This window comes from Copidosoma floridanum, unplaced genomic scaffold (assembly GCF_036245765.1).
Source record: "Copidosoma floridanum isolate Cflo_tuat_1 unplaced genomic scaffold, Cflo_Japanese_pri ptg000030l, whole genome shotgun sequence".
NCBI classification, from domain to species: domain Eukaryota; kingdom Metazoa; phylum Arthropoda; class Insecta; order Hymenoptera; family Encyrtidae; genus Copidosoma; species Copidosoma floridanum.
The window spans coordinates 23,790,201-23,809,037 of NW_028321907.1; the positions used below are offsets into that span (position 1 = coordinate 23,790,201).

General features: G+C 32.7%; 1 protein-coding gene across 1 annotated transcript in view; it reads left to right on the top strand.

Annotated features, from left to right (window-relative positions):
• pain (transient receptor potential cation channel family member painless) overlaps positions 1 to 18,837 on the top strand; it is a 255,675-nt gene that overhangs the window by 43,128 nt on the left and 193,710 nt on the right. The window lies entirely within an intron of this gene.

An 18,837-nucleotide genomic window follows, 5' to 3' on the forward strand; every position in this document is an offset into this window, starting at 1 on the left:
GTATTTAAAATATGATGACGGGGTACAAACAATCCCTTACATTGATAAGAGTGAGAATACTTTTTTCTCATTTTAATATTATTTCTATGATTCGGAAAATCATTTGGAAAATCGGGAGCAAAAATTTATTTGTTGGTCCAAGTTAGCCACATATCTATATTATTACATAATACGCAAAATTTATTGTAAAACAAAGACATGAGGTAAGATAATAACCATTGAAGGTTCTAGAAGGACCAAATTTTGAATCCATATGTAAGTATATTGTTTTATTCACAAGGAAACATTATTTTCTACGAAAAAAGTAGATATTATATTTTTGTACACAGAATATTTATTCAGTACATCCAAGCAGACTTAAGCAACACAGGAAAAATCAAAAGTAAAAAAATTAAAAAGATAATTTAGTAAATAACCATCTATTGTACAAATGCTTCAACTGCATGTATAATAAAAAAAAAAAAATTTCTAAAATTTCTAAAATATATCAAAAACTTAAAAGTTAATAATTCATCAATTTTCGATTTTTGTATACGTACCAACTACACTGGAAAATGGTCTGAAAATTAAAGATTCAAGTAGTTTTTTTTTACAATTTGACAAAAAGTAAATTAGGTCTCATATTTCTAAACAGTTTAGGAGTTGTTAAAGTTATAACTCTGATGGAAGTCAGAAAAATAAATTATTCTATTAGAAATTTTTCATGATACAAACTTTTTTGGTATGAATTTTTTTTTGTTAATAGATCAGCCAAACAAGTAATACCAATAAAAAATTAGCTTCTTAAGTTTTAAAATTATAAGATAAAATGTGTGTGACAAAAAGATGCTTACATTTAATATAAGTTGGTTTTCAAAGTACACAGCTATATGCGTTACACCTTATTTATTTGTAAAATATTGTAAAACATATTTTTCGAATCATTCTTCATCATTGCTAACATAATCAACTTCTGACTCAAACCAACTACTATCTTCGTCCACGATTTCACCAGAAACGTCCCTACTTTTTTTTCTTCTTCAGCGATATTCACAAACTTATTATTCATTATACATATCTGCAAGAAAAATTTACAAAAAAATACACATTTTGTTCGTATTTTCCTATTTAAAGCATGTTTTTTCAATCATATTTGATACTTTAATCACTCGTGTCTCTTATAGCAAATTGCATGATCTATCTAAATGAATGTGGCGAGAGATTAACCATAATGTCTGTTGGCTAAAACTGCCTTATCACCAAACTTCATACCTTTTTCATAAAGAAAAAAATATATGTTATGTGAGTATTAGAATGTGTGGTATAGAAATTTACAGTATTTACTTCATAATCCTTTCACAGTGTACGTGCATTAATCATTAAAAGGAAAGCAATATAAGAAAATGATGTTGTTGCATTTGGGCATGATAAACTTTATTCAAATTATAAATACTGTTCCAGATACTAATGACAGTGCTTTTGTAGGCGATTACATATTTTTCAATAAATTTTAATAGAAAAATAAATTATTAAAGCAACTTATCAAAAACTTTATTCATTGAGCATCACTTTGTTGATGTCATAATGATAGGAAAGAAGGGTATTTCTTAGCCGTACTTACTTATTTTTCAAGTAATTTTCAGCATCTTTGCTCAATTTTTTGGTCTTATGCTGCTTGATATGACCGCTTATGTAGTACAAAGATAATTTGGGGTCACTCATACTTAGTGCTCTATTAAATGTATCCTGCAGCTTCGCCTTTCAGCTATTCTGTCTAGCGTGTAATGTAAAGTTTTTTTGATAAATTTTGTGCCATTTTTCCTGGGCATTCTCAGAAAAATAAAGTAATGGCAAAGGTAATTTTTTTTGCAACTTCAGAGCCGTGCATTAGTAACTTGTGAACACTTGGGCTTATACGAACCCATTCATAATTATTGTTGTGTAATTTGTATGCATCTTGGCAGAGCTTAGTTAACTTCTCTAGATCCACTTCATTTTTTGAATCAAACAACGATAAAATTAGTGCAATATTTTTAATTAATTTTTCGTATATCTCTAGTGACTTTGCGAAGTTCTTTGGGTCATCGAAACATGTTCGTGCTGAATTCTCAGAACCTTGCTTCACTTGATCAACACGAACACTAAAGCGTTTGTATATTGGTTCTTGAATCACCTTCTTCCTTTTTAAAAATTCTTCTACAAAAAAGCAATTATTATAATACAGAAATTAATATCAATGAAATTATTTATCATTTTTTTTCTACATACGTATGTATGCTACTTGAATATTTAATAGTTATGCTAAAAATGATTCTAAGCCAGCCATACAATAATTTAACGGAATCATACTTTTATATCGTATTGAAATTTTAGCTGAGTGAAATTACGGAATGTAATTAGTTTTATTTATTTTCTAGTCAATTCACGAGAATAAAAATAAATACTCTATACAAATTTCCTTAGTACACTTTAATGATTAAAGTTTCATTTTTTCATTTCTGACAGCACAGAGAAAAAAAAGATTTATTAAATATAATATACCATGGCAGCATATCTCATTCTTCCATTTCAGACAAAAAACTATGACTTGACTTAAAAAGAGTGTTTTCACTTATATTCAATCCATGTAAATTTGTTATAAGCCATAGTAATATAAAACAATTTTTTTATCCGCATTTTAATTCAAAGAGTAACTTTTAGTGTAGCGAACAATGACCGTTGTAACAACAAACTTAGGTTTAATATGGTTTCTTTTATTTATCTGATAATACATTCGTAACTAAAGGTTTACCTTAGAAACCATTTTAATGCAAAAAACTTTTTATAGAATCTTCCATGTGTACTATCAGAAAGTGCGTTGGGTAGTTGTACTAAATTGGATTTTAATAAAATATTTTTTTAATCTCACATTAAATAGCTTGCTTTTTTAACAACCGTACTATGCACACAAAAGGCTTATTCTAACAATATATACCGTACAATTATACAAACCTTTATTATAGGATCTAACATTCCACGTAGGTGGTGTAATCGTACTTATGTAGGCTATATGTACTAAATGTTCAAAACATTTGATCTTACAATGCAGCAAGCCGATTCCGTACTCCGATGCTATGGTCTTTGGTAAAAACTTGTTTGTTCTATCTCCAAACTGATGGCTCGAGCACAAACAAATGGGACATCTACTTGTTGCTGGATTTCCAACGATCACATTAAGGCATTTTTCATCGAACATTGTCAAAAATACTTCGAACTTTGCTGAGACCTTTTTCTTGTTGAGTAGAGTAAAGGAGTGCATTTGAAGATTTAAAATTTTGTTTTTTAATCTTTGAAACTCTTTGGTATTTTTCTCTTCATTTTCTTTTTCTATAGTGATTCGAAGTGGCTGACAAAATCCAACACTTCATAGTGTTGGATTCAGCTACATATTTCTATCTACGAAAGTATTGATCAACATAGTCTTTCAAGCATAAAATTGAATGATAACTTTTTAATACTCAAAAGCAGTGTTAAAAGTTTGATTAGCATTAGCAGCTCACTTTATATTTGTTTTGCTTTAAAAAAAAAAAATTTTTTGCAGCTACATGACATTTCATCTGTTACTACAAAATTCCGACGAACTTGACTTTTTTTTTTTTTTTTTTGGAAGAATTATAAATCTTATCTACCCTCAGTTATTAAAATCAAAATCCAAAACAAAGTACAGATGGTTTAATTAATTTATTAATTTGCATTAAGTATACTACATGAAGCCATCAGTATTAACCAATCGACAAACGATTTTTTATTCTTATAATATTAAGATAGACTGAATAAAAATTATTATAAAATAAAAATAAATTTTACCACTGGAACCATAGTCTAGCTTTAAAAGTAGCATATTTGTTACAAATAATAATGATTCGCTGTTGTATATTTCATTTTCAGGGTTATCGCACTTCTAATGTGCATTAGTATGATCAGCAGAGCTATCAAATCCTCCGGTTACAAATAGCACTGATTTGTCCAGATCCTTTTTCTCACAATCAAGTTCAACAACCTCACTCAGACACTCAACAGTCTTGTTGAGCAAACTTTGCAAAGGAACTACAGCTTCATTCTCAGACACAGCGCTACCTTCAGGCAGACATTTAAGCATCTCTTTACGGATTTCAACGTACGGCGGATAAAAGGGAACGTTTCGTGATGTTGTATCTTTGCGTAAATTTTGATGATTTTTTTTACTGTAATCGTTTTCAAGGTAAAATGCTAGGGCAGATTCATTTAAATGTTTGACAAGAAAATTTTGTGAAACACTATTACTTAGGTTAACTATTTCTTGCAAGTTACTCCGCTTTTCACATAATTGTAAAGATAGTTTCAATAAATTAATATCACTCTCTACCAGTTTAATAATGTAATAGGCTTGCTAATATGAAACTGTTTTAGAGGCATCAGATACTACAATACGTTTTCTGCCACCTTTGGTGCTGTGCAGCCTTTTCAATTTTTTGGGTCGACAACTTTGTACTCCTGAAACCCCCTTTTTTCCCTGAAATCCTGGGCATTCTATAAGTTTAAACACATTAAGAATACAGTTGTGACAAATACAACAGTCTTGACGGGAGAAATTATTCGTAACATTATAATTTTAACTATTTTTAAACAAAATACGTCTTTTTTTAACAAAACTCATGTTTTATCCTTTGCCGACCTAAGAATCGAACCTAACAGTGCTCTCATTAGTCTATTAAAAAACGATCGGTATAGAATTATATATGCCCTTAGCAATGATGCCTTTCTGTACGCAATGGTCGAGCCTCAAAAGTTGTCCTTGTCTAAGCCAACGAGCATCAATGTATATTTTGTCTCATTATTATGCGAGTCGATTATTCTGATATTACTCGATGTGGGCGCAGACATAAAGGTAAAAAGTGTATCTATATAAAAAAAAAAACATTCTAAGGATCAAAGAGAAGGTTTCTGGGGACTACGTTAAAGCAAGTGGTGAGTAGTAGGCAATTATAATTGAGCAACAGTAACGATATCACCAGATGACTTTGTGTCAGAAACATATCATACCTATGCAAAAATGTTATTCACATTAAGACTCTCTACAAACAAGTGTATATTATATATACACCACAAAAGGGTCAAGGGGTGCACTTGGTAGCCGACTAATTTGAAATTTTTTTTTAACCTTGTCAAGGAATCAGCACAATCCGAGTGATTCTAACGTGTCTACGAGTCTACGTGTCTCGTATGTTAGTGTTTAACTAAAACGCTAGCTCACCTTGTTTTGCCTTTTGTCACGCAGACTTACATGCACGAAGTAAAAAATTTACTTACTTATTATTAAAATTTACTTGAAATTGACTTCTTGTACGTCTAATCAGAGCAGATATACGAATCTTGAAATCAACGTAAGAATGAAGGTGCTTTGGAGGTAAGAAACGACAATTCCACTCTCATTTCTGGCCTTGTAAACATAAAGACCATTATACGTCTTTTGTATCTGCATACTACTACGGCCTATACGCAGGGATGGCAATGCACTTTGGAAAAGTATACTACAACAACACTTATACCTGATGGTGTACTTACCTAGGTACATACGCTTTCAAACAACGTGTACTTCCTAGATCTGTGTTTACACACGATACAAATCCTGAACAAGCATATATATATACATATGTATGTACATGTATATATACATATGTATATACGTACACACAATTTCTAACTGTGTTAGATGTGCACTGTGCTATTGAGCCTTATCCGCAATCGATAACATTATAGTTTACTCATTAACAAAAGTCGTTGTTATCAACTGATGCGTGACTTCCAAAAACATAAGCTGTATGGACAATTCACATTAACATTGATGTGTAATCTATAATACTTTTATTTAACTAACTACTTTATATGTAACATAGTTAATAATGTGTCTTCGAAGAATATACATAAAATAAACTCTAAAATTTGTGAATAGTTAGTAGAGCTTCACACATAAAAAAAGATTTATATAAATTAAAATAAATGGGACATAATTTAATAAATTTTTCAGCTAGAACGTGCATTTTAAAAATAAAATAGCAGTAAAAGCATCTTATTAAACTAATAATCCTAAAATGTAGATATGTACACATCAAAAATTTCATATCACCCAAAGAAAGGGTTTACAATAGCATTTCTCATTTAATAATCTTATGTGTATGATCGGTGCATCTCAGGGTTGCGGGTTTCAGAATAAGTAAAATCTAAAGTCCAAATTCTGGCTCAAAGTGCGGAGTTTGCTGGATTGAATTCCGAATTTCACTCCAAAATGTCAATTTTGAATGAAATATTTTAAATTTTATTAGCTCTAAGGGTTTTTTTACCACCTAAAATATATCTGCACTCTTTATTTTGTGGATCGTAATATACTTTTTGTCACTTTAATAAATTTCTATAGATTTTTAACGATTATAGTTAAAAACGTCAATTTTACATAAAATATTTTAAATTTTATCAACTCTAAGGGTTGTTTTAACCCCCTCAAACATACTTACACTATCCATTGGGTGTCTCGTACCACGCTATTTTTCTCTTTAATAAATTTTCGGATATTTATAACAATTATAGTCAAAAATGTCAATTTTGAATATTTTTTTTATTTTATTAATTTTGAGGATTCTTTTAACACACTGTATTATAATTACACTACCCATTGTGTATCCCGTGTAACATTTACTGTCTCCTTAAAGAATTTCTGGCGATCTGTAACGATTATAGTAAAAAATGTCAATTTTAAATAATTTTTTTTGGTATTTTGTGAACTTTGAGGATTGTTTTCACCGTCTTGAGGGGATGTTTGGAATCTGGACCACTTTTCCTACATTTTCTGTTCATAAACTGTTAGATAAAGGAAAAGACCATCAAGATTGGTTTATTCGTCTTGGAGATATTTTATCTCGAGAAAAAAAAACCCGTTTCGTCCCACTGTACGTCCAAAATGGGTTAACCTGTTTAATGCTTGTCTCCGCAAAGTTCGAGTATTCTCAAAGATACTCATAAACATAACCCTCCTGGCAAATTTCACCCGAGATCTCATCTGATATCTCATGTGATTTTTCACCTAAGATCTCAAGTGAGATCTCATGCCGAATTCTCATCTGAGATATCAGGTGAGATTTCTAAAAGAAAAATAAATAAAAAAGTTTTGTGCAACGATTATAATTTATACATTAATAGAATGATAACCTAAAATATCAATAGTTATAGGAAAAAAAAAATTCGTCTACTATGGGACATGAACTCGAGCCCCCAGTATATGAGGCCAGCATCTTACCGCTTGGCCAGAGTGGATGAGATACTAGTCTGACAATTTACGTCTATGTGAAGTGTAAGTACGATGTGTTATTGTTTTTCTTATTTAACACTGAATCAGACAGTTATAAGTAGATATAATTTTTCCCAATCTTAATTCTAAAAGTTAACCAACTTGATAATATTCAGGAACATTATTTTCTTTACAAACAATATTTTCTCTCTTAAAGTTACTCTTCAGGGGGCGTTATATCTAAGTAAGGCATAAATTTTTAATAATTATTGTAAATGTTTATTTAAAACTAAAAATAAAGAAAATCTACAACATAAAACAGGGGGACTTGATGTGTTGTAAATAAAGTATTTAAAAAAAACCAAAATCCTTGCATGTATATTATCTTATTTAAAAAAAACACTTATAAAAATTAGAAATCCTTAAAACTATTCATGTTATTCCAACTTTTCAAACTTATGATACTGCTTAAAGAATTTCAGATAGAGTAATTACTGTTAACTTTTTGATACAATACATGTGTAATGAGTTAGGTGCAATTATTCATACGAAACTGTATGTTTTCACTCGTTTTTTGCATTTTCGGAAAACAATTACATTTAACTCTTTAAACATAAATTGTATCAACAAATTTCCAGTGATGACTTCATCTGTAATTATTTACGGAGTATAATAAGCTTTGAAAAGTTGTAATAACATAAACAGCTTTAAGGATTTCCAACTTTTATAAGTGTTTTTTCAAAATAAAATAATATACACGCAAGCAATTGGGATTTTTTAAAAATAATCTATTCACAACACATCAAGTCCCCCAGTTTTATATTGTAGTTTTTCTTAATTATTACATTTAAATAAACATTTACAATAATTATTAAAAACTTATGCCATACTTGGATATAAAGCCTCCTCAAGAGTAACTTTAAAAGAGAAAATATTGTTTGTGAAGAAAATAATGTTCCTGAATATTATCTAGTTGGTTAACTATCAGAATTAAGATAGGAAAAAATTATATCTAATAATAATTGTATGATTCAGCTATGAATAAGAAAAACAATAGCACATGGTACTTAAACTTTATATAGACGTAAATTGTTGGACTATTATCTCATTCACTTTGGCTAAGTGGTAAGATGTTTGCCTCATAAACTGGGGGCTCGCGTTCGTGTCCCATATAAGCCGAACTTTTTTTTTTCTTTTTTCCTATAACTGTTGATATTTTAGGTAATCATTCTATTAATGTATAAATTATAATCGTTGCACAAAACTTTTTTATTTATTTTTCTTTCAGAAATCTCATCTGAGATCTCAGATGAGAATTTGGCATGTGATCTCACCTGAGCATAAGATATCAGATGAGATCTCAGGTGAGATTTGTCAGGAGGGAACTACATCCCTTACCAGATTCTAAATAAATTTGTATCCTATTTAATTAGGTAGACTCGAAGAGCTCACAGTAAAACTCTATTAACGAGAAATCTCAGCAGATAGTATAAGTTCTTTTACAGTTAACGGACCACTTTAGAAATAATTGAATGTATACACGTTGCATGTTACTCCAGAAATAAGTTCTCAAGAAAAAACAGGTTCTAGTATTCACATTGTTAAGCAATCATTCATTGTACTAATGCAAGCAATTGGCTAATGAAATAAAGATTTGTTATTTGCTACAAAACTTCTGCACAAGTACACAACGAATTTAAAAAAATAATCTTTCCTAGATGGAACCACTTATATGGTTCTCAAATTGCGAGTATAGCAAGAAAATTATAACTGTAATTTCAAAACAATTGTTTAATTTCCAAACAAATTTGCAGTATCAACATGATTTTCTTGCAGTCAAAAAGGTACATAGTTATTACTAGCCCTATACTAGAAAAATTATGAAAATTTTAGCTGGAATAAAATATCTAAAAAGACATTTTTGACAAATATTATTTAAGGTATGCATCAGAAGGACTATAAAGTTACTGCTTAACGGTGTAGGATAACTGAGGGTATTACTGTCACAGCTCTAATTACTGACAGTTAACGGAAAACTATCGAAAATGAATAGCTGGCTAATAATAAATGCACAAAATTCTTTTTTTTTAGAGACTACACGACTAAAAAATTTTTATTAAATATATATACATACGTAAAAAAAGTATTATTTGTTTTGATCGTAAAAAAATAGAGAGGTAGTCCGATTCGTTGATGAATGTATACTGTAGTTCCCAGATCAACTGCTTGAAAATTCGTTAAAATAGTCATAATTGTTACAAGATCTTAACATGTACCGAATACAATAACGAAAAGTTACCTAATTTTTTAATTTATCACAAGTAAATTGACCTGTAAATATCTTTTTTTTTTCTAATTCACGCCTGAATCTGGTGAAAATAATTTATATCGCTGTTAAATTACTAGCCGCAGGCACCTCCAGTGTCAGTTAAATCGATCACCTTCTGGCTCACACTTATATGTTAAAGATTACAAAGACTCATGCGTCATTCAAGAAAAATAATTCTTTCAACGATAATACTCTAGGAAGATCTTGGTATGAAGAATTTGTTATGTGATAAAACAGATAACAATTAATTTACGTAAGCAATAAAATTATATGTCATTAAATTTCAAATAAAACAGATTTCGTTCGCAGATCTGTCGATAAATCGAATGTATATTAGCACCTCTACTTATGCTTTTTGCTAGACAGGCACTGCCAACAAACGTATTTGAGTTGGAACCTCCCGATAACCATTGGATGTTAGCTCAAAATTTTTTTAAGTATGTAGTAAACGTTCTCAAGCCACAGTTTATTTAGAATCACATTAAGAGGCGTATCCTATACGCTGATTGAGATTTAAATTACTTCAAACGTATCCTTAAGCAGCTCATTTTTTACTACCCGTTTCTCTTAGAATTTATTCTTTGAATAATTAGAAGTATGTGTTTACAATGTTTGTTGCTCATTTAGTGGGTGCATGTATAAATACCTTTGTTACCTATAACAAAAACTCTATCGAACACTAAAAACGAAGAAATACTAGCAAATAAAGATCTAGGACTCTTAAACTCTAAACGTTTGGTTCTTGTAACTTTAGAATTATATGATTTATTTTAAACCGTTGAGTAGGTAAGTGTAAGATAGATATTATTAAAAAAGGAGGTTAGTGTCTTACATTTACGTGTTTCCAATATTTCACATGTTGAACCATTACATTCCAAGTAATGCCTAGTTTGATGTATAATTATTATGTTGTAGTTTTCTTCTAAGTTTAAAATCTTAATAAAAATGAGAACAAAAAAAAAAAAAAAAAAATGAAAGTGGATAATGTTGTTGTAAAAAATTACTGACGTCGATATTTTATTTTTATTTTGCCAAGTTTCTACTTGATTATTTAAAAAATTTTAACGCAACTAGCGGGCCCTCTGTCTTGACTTCGCCCGAGACTCATTAAATAGAACACCGTAATTATGCTGAAAAGTACTGTGCACTCCTTATGCCATAAAATAATCGTTGGCCCTGAAATGCCGTTTATTTGCAGTTTCTTCCGTGTAATCTATGAACAGGGCAATTTTTTATATCTGTAAAGATTTAAAATCCCAAAAAATATGTAATAAAAAATAATTTTTTCTCTTATCACACACCTTGATTACTACAGCAACAAAGTACTGGAACTTAATCATTTCATTCTTTGTCGCCACAAAAATACAAATACATATTTAACTTATTTAAAAATCTGAAAGATTCAAGAGAATATTATGAGGGTTATAGTAAAAAGTTATCTCTCACTTAATAAATTTATTACTTATCAATTTTGATACTGCTTTATAGTCGATGAATGTTCAGTGTCATTGTCTTGATGCCTAAAATTATTTTCATTAGATGCATTTGAAGTCTTCCTTCCAATTCAACTTCTTGCGACTTTTGTGAGCCCTAACGGCTATTTTTTCAACTTTAATTAGGTTGTAATATATTTGTTGGCCAGGTAGTTCGACGTCAAATGGCTTTGACAAGGACCAGTGAGCTTCTTGAGTAAATTTTTTCTTGACTGAATTTTCCAGCAAACGTAATTGCTTCTGTATCTCAGGATGATCTTCTTCTCTGGTCTGTTATTATAGCACCACACTGATCAAGAAAAAAACTACGTTTAAAGCTTTAAAGCTTGTTGTAAAGCTCTTTCTAAACGTCTCCTGATATAACGGCAATAACGGTGGTATCAAAAGCACCTTATTTTTTTGCAGACTCAGTTGTTTTGGTGATCCAAGGTGGAGAGATAAGTTCGTGATGCTAGCCCGTTGGAGACTGTCCCGTTGGCTTGTTTATTTTTCCTTCATAGCTGTTCGGCTATCCTAGTGCAGACCTTGGAGAGGATCGGTGATTCCAGGTTGAATACTTAGAGTTAACAGGGTAATATAGGGTTATCGGTCACAGGGATTCTCAGCCTTGCGACGAACAACTCCGCTCGTCATGTCTGCCAGTAAATGACTGACTTGGTTTAATAGTGGCGGGCTTCACATAGTCTTTTAGTCGTTCACATAATCGTTTTCAGAAATAATAGTAAAAATGTGTTTGTTGGCAAAGTAGTCTAAACTTAGGTGGCCCTTAAAAGAACCGATGAGATTGATGGTTCAGTAGGGAACGTAAATATTTATAATGGCCCTGAAAAGGGCCAGCAGTAAGATTTTCAGTTATTCCTTTTTATTATTTTTGATGATGGAGAGCCAGATGCGGGTAGCTTGACTTATCCTTGGAGTCTTTGTGTACGGAGACCGCACTGTAAGGAGATACACCGCTAGTCAGAGAATATTATCTCGTTTTCAGGTCGTTCCCCAGATAACCAACCGCTCATCGTTAGTCAGGAAAGTGAGCCTGGAGAATACCTTCTCTGTAGGTATGCAGTTGGAACGACCACTTAGTAGGTGACCGTTGTGGCTGCCCGTACTTTTTAAAGCTGTCTTCCCTGGCTTGCATTTAAATTAGTAAATTCTCTGACAGCACCAGGCTGGATAGTTGAACGGCCATAGAACTGTAATATGTTGGAGCAGGATATGCTCTGGCTAGACACGTCTCCTGGTATCTCCCCGGAGACGACGTTCCAAACGCCTATCTTTTCTTAGCATTCGGTAGTCTTGTCAATCTGGGATAAGAACTGATTTATTTTTCTTGTTTATATAAGAAGGGTGTTCATCGGTAGCTGTGATGCCCAGCTGCACGACTTACAACTTCATTCTAGGTGATCTGTCGATAAAGACACTTTGATGGGGCATATTATAATAACTCTTCACTATGTTTGATTGCGGGTGGCTTCAATTTTACCTAGAAGCCACCTAACGGATCCTATTAAACTACAGTGCAAAGCTAGCTATTTTAGCAATACTTTAACTATATTAATCGCTATTGTTATTAACTTTTACAAGAAAATAACTATGCGATAATCATCTCAGAATCATTAAGAATTAGTATGCAAAATTTCAGCAAAATCGGTTCAGTAGTTTTCGCGGTTAGTGATTACAACGGTTTTAGTGACTTTACTTTATGTAGTAGTAAGATAAACAACAATTGTCATAAGAGTAAAGTTAACAGTATCAAGAAAAATAATAATAAGACAAAACACTGATTATTCTATATTGGAGCGTATACTATTAAATCGCTGGATTTTATCAAAAAAATTATTTATTACCTTTTTCAGTTCTAAAGTAAAACGAAAAGTAGAAAATAAGTATGCAAGTCACAACCATTTTATTAGCTTAATAATTTTCTGATGCAAAAATAGTAGTTTTCCTACGAGTTTGGAAAGTCTTCGTTTGCGAACCGAGAGGTTTGCGGCCCGAGCCGAAGGCGAGGTCCGTTACGAGGTTCGTAAAGGAGACTTTTCGAACGAGTATCGGAAAACTGCTTTTTTGCCCGAGAAAGTACCAGCCTCCCAAAACCACCCAAAGGCGGAGAAGGTTTTTTATACATTCATTTATCACTACTGAGAAAAGTATAGGTAAAATATTTCTTTAAATAAATAAGTTAAGGAACCTTTCACATCTTTTGTTGAATAACAAGAAAAATGTGGCATATCTCTTTTGCAGATTTCATAAAATTGCTGCTAGAATTGTATTGCATGAGAGGAACTTAACAATCTAAAACCTGAAATTAGTTTAACAAATGAATAGCATTGAAGACGAGGTTTATAAGTTTAATAATGTTTGAAACCTACTGTAGAATGTGTCATTTTTGTTTGTCGCTAAAATGTTTGTTTTTAAGGATATTGAGATATTTGTACTATGTATTTGCTGTCAGAATCAAGACAGCGAGCGCTCTAGTTGGCAATTTTTTGCAATGCTTGCTGGACAGCGGACGACTCCACAATACCCAATCTAAAAAAAATATTTTTTACAGTTAATATAATTCCTGTATGGTTAAGCAAGTGTTGTTAAAAGATTATGTAAGCAATCTTCTTGGCTACAAAAAATATTTAAGGTGAGTTTAGTGGGTGTATAACTCATACGCTTATTACAAAGTCAAGCAAAATAGCCTTGATGCTGCTGCAAGAAGATAACATGACGTCAAATTGTAGTATCTGACTGTCCAATTAATACAAAAAGGTTAGCTTTTTTTGTCTTTTTATTTGGCGTACGATGTATAGGTTGAACGACTATTGATGTACATAATCTTAAGGAAAAAAAATATTTATATAAATAAAGGCTATATTCTAATCTTCTGTTAGTTATATATTCTCTACGTATAAATAATATTAATGTATATTTTTCTCTTTCTTGAATATGAAATTATTGTTAAACAAAGCAAAAATAACTTCGTTAAAAAGCAAATTTTCATATTATCTGGCTCTTCTATGTTTTATAGTAAGTCTTAGAATGTGGTGAGTACATCTTAGCTTTTCTAAAAAATACAGTGATTTTTATTATAGTTTAAGACTATTTTAACACCACTTTTCTCATTGTATAACTTTCGCGTTTCTTCGACGCTGTAAAGCTGACGGAAGAGGACAAAAAAAGCGTGTGTTACAGTACACCGCAGCATCTGTGTTGAATGTGATTGCAGAGAGAACAGACGCCATAACATCTCAGCAGCAACAGCAGCAGCAGGGGTAAATGATGAGAAAAAATTTTTCTATGGCACTTTTGACCCAGATTAATAGGGAGATTGCCAGTGCCTATGAAAGAGAGTGTGTTGCTTTTTCCCACAGATTTAAGCTCTCCGCCGCGTTGTGGCCAACCAGTAGAACTATACGCACGTTTTTAGCTGTGAGAGGAAGACTAAGGCCCTGGTCATATGGAAAGCGTAACGCTTACCACGTAACCATTTGAGCCCATAAAAGTGAAATAGAGGTAAAATACGCGAACCTTTCTTTCACTCTCATGGGCTCAAATAGTTACGCGGTAAGCATTACGCTCTCCATATGACCGGGGCCTTAAATTTGCGTAACATAGGTACCTTGTAAAGAAGGAAAGAATATGTGCGTATACAAGACTATAGATGTAACTATCTAGATATATGTATTGAAGGTATATTCGCTGCTTCTTTTCTGAACCCTCGGATTTTGAATGTTGGACATTGATATCAAATACACGTTCTCACCGCTTATTACGTATTTGCTCCTATGCTGTACCGTCAGTTGTATTGTTCGAAATTGAACTCAGTAAGATAGTGGACTGTATAATTTATATCACAAGCCGGATTTGGGAGAGCATGAAACGGATGTAAAAAAAAGGGCACAATAATAAATGCACAACACACCTTTAAACACTTTAGCCGTTTGTTATAAAAAAAACAATCTCTCTATTTAATTTTACTTCAACATGTCATAATGCTTGCTTACTTGCAAGATAAAAAGAAGGAAGAACTAATTTATGAGTCAGACGGAGAAATTACGTGTCAATCGAAAATGTTAATCGTTTTTCGTTACAGAAATCTTATATAAAAACCATACACGTGAAAATTAAAAACACAAGCGCAAAGCGACTTACCGAAACGGGCGTACCAGGCTGAAGATAACCGCAGCAGCAGCAAGCTGCTGGACAAAAGTAAGTATAAACAAAGTCTATTGGTATATTAATAGACGCGTGCACGCTTATGATTGGCCCTTGTAGGTAAGAGAATATCCTAAAGCGCGAGATTTCAAATCTCATAAACTAAATTTTCTATTTACATCAGTATAATGTTACTGATGTTGCACATAGTCCCAAGGTTGATAGAGAGAAGTGTAACGAATGTATATCAATAACAAGTCTTAGAAGGACAAAAAGGTGGATCGCATTCCACTTACAAAAATTCGAAATAATAAAAGTTTTTTTTTTTGTTCATATAATGACATTCAGCTGGTAACAATTAGTAATACTGATGTTTTACATAGTCCCAAGGTTGATGGACAGGAGTGAGACCGAATGTGCATCAAAAGAAATAATATACAACTAAGTACCGTGTGAATTAAGCAGTGAAAGGCTTTCCACGTACAATAGCAAATAATTTAAAAATAAAAAAAAACATAATAAACAAATTACTGATAATTTTATATAAATTTTCGCAAGGTTTGTGACTTTAAGATATGACATTTAATAATGATAATAGTAAATAAAAAGAGAATAAATTGATCAAAATAAGACTAATTATTATTGTGTCCTGACTTAAGTTCAGATACGGTACGCAATAATATTAGTTTGTGTATTGGCCTTACAAAACTAGATGAAACGGTTCTAATCTTGGTGACTCTAACGAGAGACTTGGCATCCTTATAGACTTTAACAACCATGCCTAAAGGCCATTTACCAGGTGGAGAAGACTCGTTTTTTATGAGCACGAGATCACCAGGCTTAACCGAGCGTTGAGGATTCAACCACTTGCAACGACTTTGCAAAGTGGAAAGGTATTCAAGTGACCACCTTTTCCAGAAGACTCGGAGAGATTGTGTCACTAGCTTTCAGCGTTTAAGTGGCGATACCTTTTCAGTAGAAATATCGGGCTCTGGCACAAGAAATGAAGACCTCATGATCAAGAAATGAGCAGGGGTAAGAGGATCAAGCTCAGAGGAATCATCATTAGGCGAGCCAAGGGCCGAGAGTCGAGGCATGCCTCTATTCTACACAATAAAGTAGAAAATTCAACTACTGTCAAAATTTGATCGCCGACTACACGCTTCAAATGATATTTAGCGGATCTGACTGCTGATTCCCATAAACCCCCAAAATGTGGAGCAGAAGCTGGAATAAAGTGCTACTGTGTACCTGATTTACCTAATTCATACCTAATTCAAAATTAGGGTCACGACTACGTTCTACCAACATTCTTTTTTAACTTAGTATCAGCACCGATGAAATTCGTGCCATGATCACTGAATAAATCTGTGCAGTGGCCACGTCTAGAAATAAATCTGTGAAAGGTAGCTATAAAGGCCTCCTTTGTATAATCCTCCACAACTTACAGATGTACTGCACGAGTTGACATGCAGATGAAAACTGCAATGTAACCCTCGAAAGTTCCTTTACCCTTGTGTTTTGACAAGCGTATTAGAAAGGGGCCAGCATAATCGATCCCTGATTTTTGAAAAGGAGGACTCTGAGTAACACGAGAACAAGTCGAGTCTCCCATTAACTGAGTTTGTGATTTAGACTTACATCTTTTACAAGTGATGCAACGCGTAAGCTCAGCTCTTACAGTCTGTCTACCACTTACAATCCCGTACGTTTGACGGAGTGTAATAATCGTCAACTGCACTCCACCATGTAAAGTTAATCTGTGATAATAGTCAATGAGCATAAATGTCAACTGATCTCTATCTGTTAGAACCAAGGGATGTTTGGCATCATCTTCAAGTAAGGCTCTACTCAATTTTACCCCAACTCTTAGCAATCCGCAGTTTATAAACGGCGTAAGATTAAGCAAACGGCTAGATCGAAGTAGTGGTAAGATATCTTCTAAACTACAATCTTGATTTTGAGTTAGTAACTTGAACTCAGCGGAAAAGTGACATTGTTGATGCTGATAAACAAGACACAGTCTAGCACAATCAATTTCTGATGTTGAAAAGTGAATCGAGTCAACTTTATTAAAAGAATGCAAGTCAATAAGCTGCAAACTAGCCAGTAAAGGGGGCTTAAGATTTCCAGCTATAGGTAAATATGAATTCTCTTGTTTAGCTTTATGTAAACAACGGTATGTAAAACGAAGGCAATATGCTGTTACTCTTAGCAACCGTTCCCGCTTGGAACAATGAGTTAATAGAGTCATATAATCAGAATTATTTACAAGAGTATTTACAGAAGTCATTGAACTATGTACATTTATAGAGGTTGGGGCAATCATTTCTACTTTAAACTCTGGATAGTTAGGGTGTAATTCATGAAGAATCTTAGGGCCCTGAAACCATAATATTTGATTCAGCAATTGGTCGGGAAGAACACCTCTAGAAGCTACATCAGCTGGATTTTGCTTTGACGTGATATAATGCCAATTAGCATATGGAGTCAATTCATGAATTTTTGAACACGTATTAGCTATGAAAACTGGCCATTTGAAAGGAAGTCCATTGAGCCAATATAGTACATTCCCAGAATCGGACCACATGTGAACTGGTACTTCTTTCAATGAATTAACATCAACGAAATGACTAATTACTATGGATAACAATTCTGCAGCACATAGCTCTAGTCTTGGAATACTTAGCGTTTTAATCGGAGCTACTTTCGTTTTTGCTAATTAAAGATGTACAAAAATCTCACCCTCACGTACAACGCGTAAATAAACAGCCGCTGCATAGGCGTTTTTAGAAGCGTCTGCAAAACCATGAAGTTCGAGAGATTCACAATCTAGTGAAAAATGATTCCATCTAGGTATTCGAACTTCGTTCAACAAAGGTGTTTCATTTAACCAATGAGTCCAGGTTTTAATCAAATCAGGTGACAGAGAATCATCTTAATACACTTGCAACAACCAAAGAGATTGAAATAGTATTTGAGCTAAAATTATCGTTGGAGCCAACCAGCCTAAAGGGTCAAAAAATTTTGACAACTGCGCTAATAAAGTACGTTTGGTCCAGCGAACGGGTGTGTCAACGTTTACTGTAACGCAAAATCGAAACTCGTTACTACAAGGATTCCAATGTAAGCCTAAAACAGAAACAATTGGGTCATCATCGCTTAGGATCTTTGGCTTACTAGATAAGTGGCTTACTGGTAACTCAGCTATCAACTCAGATGAATTGGCTGATCATTTTGTCAGTGGAAATTGACCTAATTCACACAATTCAATTAGTTGCCAACATTTAATCTAAGCATCTTCTAACGTATGGCTACCAGACAAATAATTATCTACATAGAAGTCTTCACAAAGAACTTGAGCAGCTATGGAATGAGAATCAGTGTAATCCTTGGCAAGTTGCCTCAAAACACGTGTGGCCAATTAAGGTGAACTTGTCAAACCATTTGTAACAGTGTTTAAGACGTAAGATCGAATAGATACAGATGCATTAGGTCTCCATAAAATGGCCTGAAACTCATGATCTTCAGGAGCTACCAAAACTTGTCAGAACATTTTCTCAATGTCAGTAGTAAAGACGAAATGGTAAAAT